The following is an 8425-nucleotide window of genomic DNA, read 5'->3' on the forward strand; positions in this document are numbered from 1 at the left end:
CCAGGTGTGTGCAGAGAGAGTCCAGAGGTTGACTTTAAGTAGTGTCCCTTAGGTACTGGCCCCTTTCTTCTCTCTCTCTCTCTTTCTTTTTTCTTCTTTCTTTCCTCTTATTTCTTTTGAGACAGGGTCCTTCAATGGCCTGAACCTTCCTAAAGTATGTTAGGCTAGCTTACCAGTGAGGCCCACTATTCTGCTGCCTCAGTCTCCCCAGTGAAATACCCAGCTTTTAAACTTGAATTCTGCAGATCAAACTCAGGTCCTTGTGCTTGCAAGGCAAGCATTTCACTGACTGAGCTGTCTCTCAGCCTCCCAGCAGATTCTAGTTTTCTCTTTATATCTGTCATCTGTGGTCCAGGACAATAGAGACAATGATTTAGTGTTCTCTGAATTACCCTGGCTTGACATTATCTGGCCAATCACAACACAACACAGGCTCACGGCTGAACAACACCTAGAATATTGTTTTGGGGGGAAAAGGAGGCATGATAGATTCAACAATTCATGCACAAAGCCAGGTTTTTTAAATTATTCATTAATCTGTAATACCATAACTTGATGTGTTTGAGTTTCTTAGATCCTTCAGGGAGGATTTTAACTCACCTTATACTGAAAGGTTGTGCATCAACAGATGCAGTAAAGTAATTAGAATTCTTTGCAAGATATTGCTTCTCTGTAAGCAAAGCAATTCGGCTACTATGGAAGAGGGAGTGACTAGAGGCTTGTTATCACAGGCCAACTAGCAGGCTTGGTTTTGTACGTGTGTGTGTGTGTGTCCTTAAGTTTCTCTCTTTTTAAAAATTTATTTATTCACTTTACATCCTAATATCATCCCCCCCTCCTCCTAGTACCACTTCACAGAGATCCTCCCCCAATTCCACTTCCTTCACCCTCCTCACATACTACCCACTCCCACCCTCAGCACATCAAGTCACTGAAGTACTAGGCGCATCCTCTCCCACTGAAACCAGACAAGGCAGCCCAGTTAGGGGAATGGAATCCACAGGCAGGCAGGCAGGCAGGCAACAGATTCAGGGAAAGCCTCTGCTCCAGTTGTTGGGGGACCTACATGAAGACCAAACTGCAGATCTCTTACCTATGTACAGGGGCCTAGGTTCAGCCCATGCTCATTCTTGGGTTGGTGGTTGGCTCAGTCCCTGGGAGCCCTCAAGGGTCCAGGCTAGTTGACTCTGTTGGTCTTCCTATGGAGTCCCTGTCCTCTTCCAGTCCCTCAGGCCTTCCCCCAAGTCTTCTACAAGACCCCCTGAGCTCTATCTAATGTTGGACTGTGAGTCTCTTTCCATTGGCTACTGGGTGGAGCCTCTCAGAATACAGTTATGCTAGGCTCCTGTCTCTGCAGGCTGTTCTCCAGCAGACCAGTTTCTCCCTTAGGTTTTCCTAAAATTATTTTTCTAGTCTAGTTCCCATGCTTCAACCAACTCACCCTACACAGATAGGCACCCTAGTGAAAATAAGTGTTTCCCTTAATATCTTCCCAGTCTAGGCTTTAGTATACGATTTTCGAGGAATGCAGCCACAAGGTCAGAATTAATTATTTTACTTTCCATTACCCACAGACGTTATTCTTTTAATGTGTTACTTTGAAGATTTTAGAGATTTCATTTGCAATAAGTAGTTTAGCTGGGATTATAGGGTGATAGGGTTCTGTGCTAATTCAGATATCTCCACAGTATAGTCTCTGACCCCTCCTTCATTAGCTCCAGAACTTCACCATGGGCACCAAGCAGTCACTTTCTTATGCACCGCGCCACAGCAGCCTTATGCATCTAAGGAAATAGGAATTTTCTCTCATGGTCTTTATATGAAATGTAGCTTGGCGTACACAGTCCTGCTTGTTACTTTTTTCTACTAAACAATGTCTCTTTCTTTGTGTTTTCAAGATTGGGTCTCACTATGTAGCTTTAGCTGTCCTGGAACTCACTAAATAGACCAGGCTGGCCTGAAACCCACAAAGATCTACCTGCCTCTGTCTCCCTAGTGGTGGGATTAAAGGCATGTGCCACAGGGAGATGACTCAGTGATTAAGAGCACTAACTGCTCTGCCAGAGGATCCTGGTTTGATTCCCAACACACACATGGCAGCTCTCAACTGTCTATAAGTCCAGTTCCAGGGGATCCAATACCCTCACACAAATATATATGTAGGCAAAATACCAATGTACATAAAATAAAAATAAATAAATCACAAAAGAAAGGCATGTGCCACTATGCCCAGCAACAATTTCTGTCTTTAGATTTTTTTTCATACCTTTCAGTCTTTTATGTGGGAGAGCTATAATCTGTTCTCTGTAAATGGATGGTTTCTCAGATATTCCCAAATCCTTTCTTATCTTGTGAGCATCTCAGCAGCTCATCTAAGCTTCAAATTTCCTACCTCGCCTGTACCTCCTTCATTCTGAAAAACTCTGTCTTATCTCATAAAGAAAGCAGACTCCATTGGCTGGAAATTCTAGCAATTTCCTGCCTCCTCAGCACTTGGTACATTGTGTTCCTTCACTACCAAACAACATATAGTCCCTGGCCTGTGTCCGGCTCTGTCTGGCCTCTATGCCTCTCAGAATGCCATTTATATTCTCTTTGGTTTGCCTGTGAAACATCCTTTAACCTTTCAAACCCAAACCAGGATATCATCCTAGTAGGAGCCAGTCTGTGTATTATATGTGCACCACATGAGGCTATGTTCCCACCAGTCTTGCAAATACCTTCAGAGCTAATTAATATCAGGATGCCCTGCACTTACCACAGTCTGATAACAGAGTCTACTTAATAAATGCTTGTTGAATAAATAGTGTGAGAGATGTACTTATGTGCCATAGTGACAGGGATTTGCAGAAGTAGAAATGGGTTGTCTGCTTTGTGACATGGTAGACCAGTTCTAGTCCATGGGAGCAAGAGACCTGTGATAGGCTCACTGCACCTCCTTGGAGCCCAGAGAAAGGACTGGCTTCACTAATGCTGAAAAAGGGAGACCTTCCGATGTTTCTGAGCCTAAAAGGATATCCTTGCAGTCTAGAAGAAAAACAAGAACTAGAGAATCTGCTGCTTTCAGAGTAACTTAGCCAATACCCAGCCTTGGTAAAATATCATAGTGCCAGTCGACTTACAATAGCTTAAATCAAGTGGTTCCAAAAGTTGGCTTCTGTGTATGAGTAGGATATGTGCATATATGGACCAGTATGTGCCCTCATGTAGTAGCCAGAGGAGGGTGCCCAGTGTCTTCCTCTGTCACTCTCTTCTTATTATTTTTTTAAATAGGGTTCTCTCACTGAATCTGAGGCTCATTACTTTGGCTAGGCTAGCTAGCTAGTGAGCTCCCAAGACCCATCTGTCTTTGTCTCCCAGTGCTGGGGGTTGTAGGCAAGTGAAGCCAGGCCTAGCTTCTTCATGGTTGCTGAGGATTTGAACTCAGGTCCTTTTACTTTTACAACAAGTGCTCTTACCCACTCAGCCATCTCCCCAGCACCCAAAAACCATCTTTTAAAAATGTTGCTATATTTTTAAAAGCAAAATATAGACCCAGTTGTGATGTTCAGTGAAAGGGGTCTGGCTCAAGAAATGATAATATGTGGCAAGCAGCTGTAAAAATGAGTGAGGAAGATCTCTATGTTACTATAGGGAGAGCTTATACTATACCAATGATTGGGAAAACTATGGAACAGTATATATGGTAGCACACTTTCTACGTTATAATGTGAAAGAAAATATGCATTTTATATTTTCATATTTGCCTTCAAAACCCTAGAAGCAGGGCTAGTGAGACGGCTCAGTGGTAAGAGCTCACAGTACTCATTTGGAGGACCTGAATTCAGTAACCCATATTGGTGGCTCACAGCTGCCTGTAACTCCAGCTCCAGGAGATATGATGCTCTTCTCTAAATCCCATAGGCAACACACACACACACACACACACACACACACACACACAATTAGAATTAAGTTTTAAAACAAACTCTAGAAATAGAACATCATAAATGAAGGGGCAGAAAGAATGTAAAAACCTGAAAATGTCAGGAAAGTGGCAAAGAATTCAGATCAGTAAGGTATTGTTTTTTAAAAGCCCAAACAAAGTAATATGGGGCCACAAAAAAAAAATCTCCAAAAATATACCACTGAGTTAGTTTTGTGTTAGCCACCTACTGCTGGGCATGGAGTCTGCCCTTACGTGTGATTTGTATACTCAGTGAGATTCCACAGAAGAAAACCAACTTTTCTTCTGTGAGCAGTTGTGAATTGGAGAAAGCTCCTTGGTTAGGGACGTCTGCTTCTCCCTCTCAGTGCTGGGAGCCTATCTGGCTTCCACCTATACAGGCCGTCTGCATGATGCCACAGTCTCTGTGAGTTCATGTGTACATCAGTCCTGTTGTGTCTGAAAGACACAACGTAACATCTGTCCCCTCCATCTCATACAATCTTTCCACATTGTTCTTCCACATAATTCCGTGAGTCCCAAGGAGAGGACTTCAATGAAGAGGTCCCTAAGGCTCTCATTTTCTGTACATTGTGCAGTTATAGGTCTTCCTACTGAGCAAGCCACTGATCTATGGGTATAGCAGAATGTTGTACTGAGTCATTTGATTGCTACACTCCTTTAACAGTGAATTTGATTTTCCCTAGGACCATTGCCTATCTAGTCCTACGTTCTTGGCCACCTGGGCAGTGTCAGGCATGGATCCCACCTCATGCAGTGGACCTTAAATCCACTCAGAGAGTGGTTGGTCACTCCCACAACATTTGTGCCACAGTTGTACCAGCATGCTTTGCAGGCAGTCACCATTGTAGATTGAAAGGCTTGGTGTTTAACTTTTTCCTCTAGTAGTGAGCAGAGCATCTTCAGTACCAGGAGCACTAGTCAGTAGGGTTGAAGGCTCTAGGAAGACATCAGCTCATCTTCTCCACGTTCAATGGAAAATGTAAGTGTTGTCGTCAGCAACAGGGCCTCACTGTCCGTGGAAATCAACCGATAAGCTTGGCAACAGCCCCAGTTGTTTGGGGGTTTCCGTGGGGCCTTTTTGACCAACAGTTAGATATACCCATTCTTTGCAATGAAAGTTTCACTTGGTGGAAAGAGATGTAAGGCTGGGGCTCTGACTACCTACTGCTATTTTATTATTCCATTTAGCTATCTTCCATGTGTTTGCATATTTTAAGAAGCTTCTACTGTAGTAGTTTTCCATAGACCCCCTCAAGTGTTCCTTAGTGTTAGCTGTCCCTCCCTTTAGTTCCTCCCTCACCCACCTCTTCCCTAGCCTTTTTCATTTAATCCTCTCGTTCAAGTCCTGCTCCAATCCCTCTATAACCATACATTCTAGTTCCCTTTGGTGATGGTTTGTATATGCTTGGCCCAGGGAGTAGCACTTTGGGAGGTGTGGTCTTGTTGGAGTAGGTGTGGCCTTGTGGGTGTGGATTTTAATACTCTTCTTTTAGCTGCCTGGGAGCCAGTATTCTGCCAGCAGCCTTCAGATGAAGATGTAGAGCTCTCAGCCACAATTTTACCAGCTTCTCCGGTATCATGCTTGCCTGGATGCTACCATGTTCTTGCCTTGATGATAATGAACTGAACCTCTGAATCTGTAAGCCAGCCCCAACTAAATGTTGTCCTTTATAAGACTTGTCTTGGTCATGGTGTCTGTTCACAGCAGTAAAACCCTAAGACAGCCTTCCTTGAGAGATCCTCTCTTGCCCCTAGCTCCTTACTCTATACTTAAGTTCAGTGGCCATGCATACATAATTGCAGTATGCCAGTGGAAGGTTTAACAGACAATATCCACATATAAACATGCATACCATACTTGTCTTTTGGTCTGGGATACTTTGCTCAGGATGATTTCTAGCTCCATCTATTTGCCTGAAAATTTGATGATTTTTTTAAACAGGTACATAACATCGTGTAAATGTGCTACATTTTCACTATCCATCTGTGGATGGACATCTAGGACAATAGGTTTTCAATCTTTGGCTATTATGAATAGCGAGGGCAGCACTGAACATAATTGAGCAAGTGTCTGTGTGTAGGATGGAGTGTCCTTTGGGTATATGCCCAAGAATGGTATCAATTCCCAGCTTCATGAAGAACCACCACTCTGATTTTCACAGTGGCTGTACAGGTTTGCATAAGGATGCATGTTTCCCTTACCCCACATCCTCATCTGTTGGGAGCCGACTTTAGCAGAAAGCGGCTAGATCAACTTTGCAGCCATCTGGAACCATATACCCTGACAAAAGATTTGGTTTTCAATAGCCTACAACAGCTGAAGCACACTCTGATATCCCACATATTTTGTGTTGCTGCTTACTGCCCCCAGCTGCAAGGTGCACGTGGTGGCCACGCCTGCAAGGTATTGCAGTTCACGTGCTGTCCACGTGCTATCTACGCCATACATGCCTGTAAGGCACACGTGCTATCCACGTCTGCAAGGCATTGCGGTGCACGTGCTGTCCACACTATAGATGCCTGTAAGGCTTACGTCATATCAACACCTGCAAGGCACGTGGTATCCACACGCCTACAAGGCACGTGGCAAAAGCCTATAAATAGCTCAGAATTCCCTTCAATAAATGAGACTTGATCAGAATCTCTGTCTTGTCTCCATTCTTCGCGTCTCTTCCCCTTTATCCCTACTCTCTCTCGCTAGACCCTGACCCTCGGACCGGAACGGGCAGTACGGGCTGCAACAGTTTGGTGCCCAAGCGTGGGGGGTTCGCGACACTCATCTGCATGAGCCATAGTTTGTTTTATTGATCTGACAGGTGTAAGATGAAATAAGTAGTTCTGGTTTGCATTTCCCTGATGATTAAAGACGTTGAGCATTTTGCCAAGTGGTAGTGCACGCCTTTAACCCTGGCACTTACGAGGCAGATGTAGGTAGATCTTTGAGTTCTATGCCCTCCTGGTCTCTGCAGAGTGAGTTTCAGGACAGCTAGGCTACACAAAGAAGCCCTGTCTTGAAAAGCTAATAAAACAAAACAAAATAAAAAAAAGATGTTGAACATTTTTAAAGTGTTTCTCAGCCATCTTTGGTAAACTCTGTTTGGGTTGCTTGTTTTTTTGATGTCCAGAATTTTTGGTTCTTTATATATTTTAGATATTAACTCTTTCAGATGTGTAATTGGTAAAGATCTTTTTCCATTCTGTAGCCTGCCACTTCATGAGATCCCATTTATTAATTTTGGTCTCTGTGCTATTGGTGTCCTGCCAATGAGTTCCCATTTTCTCTTCTATCAGATTCAGTGTATCTAGGCCTTATGCTGAGGTTGTTGGCCCATCTGAAGTTTAGTTTTCTGCAGGGTGATAAGTGTGAATCTTTTTATTCTTCTACATTAACCCATCCAGTTTGGCTAGCACCATTTGCTGAAGATTCTTCTTTCCCTCTACTGTGTATTTCTGGCTTATTTATTAAAAACAAGGTGTCCATAGGTGTGTGAACTTATTTCTGGGTTTTCAATTCCCTTCCATTGTTCAGTATGTCTATTTCTGTGCTGATGCCATGCTGGTTTTATTACTACAGCTCTGCAGTACATTTGAAATCAGGAATAATGATACTTCCTTCAGTTCTTTCCTCATTCTGGAGTGTTTCAGCTATCCTGGGATTCTTATGTTTTCATATGAAGGTGAAATTTTTCCTTTCAGCTTCTGTGAAGAATTGTGTTGGAGTTTTGATGGAAATTGCATTGAAACTGTAGATTGCTTTTGGTAGGATAGCCATTTTTACTATCTATATCAATCCTACTGATTCATGAACATGGAAGATCTTTCCATTGTCTGATATCTTCTTAAATTTCTTTCTTCATTGTCTTAAAGTTTTTTACCTTACAATTCTTTTCCTTGCTTGGTTAGAGTTACCCCCAAGATACCTTTGGATTATTTGAAGCACTGCCCTTTTGTTTGTTTGTTTGTTTGTTTTGCTTTTGTTTTATTCTTTGACTACTATACCAAAATACCAGAGACTGGGTAGTTTATAAACTATAAAATCAGCTTTACAATCTAAGAAGTCCAGATCAAAATCCCAACACATTTGGTATCTGGTTCCATAAATGAGAGCTTCTACCTGTATTCTTGTATTTGTTATTTTTCTGGGAACTGGCACAAAATACTAGACAGAAGCAGAAGAGGGTAATTTTGGCTCGTGGATTTAGCACATACAACCCATTTCTGTGGGGAAGGCTCAGAGGCAGAAGCTTGCAGCTTCTCCTTGTGTCGGTTGTGCTGGTTCCTGAGATATTGCAAGAAATTGTGTCCATCACAGCATCCTTGTATTTTCTCTGTTTGAGGATGTTTGCAGAGCTTTGCTACCCTTTAGCAGAATCCTTTGTTATTATTTAGCAATAAATGCCTGTCAGTAATTTATTTATTTCTTTATTTAGTGCAAGTTGGGATATTATTAAAAAGTGGCATTATTGTAAAACCTCT

This window comes from Arvicanthis niloticus, chromosome 3, assembly GCF_011762505.2.
Source record: "Arvicanthis niloticus isolate mArvNil1 chromosome 3, mArvNil1.pat.X, whole genome shotgun sequence".
NCBI classification, from domain to species: Eukaryota; Metazoa; Chordata; class Mammalia; order Rodentia; family Muridae; genus Arvicanthis; species Arvicanthis niloticus.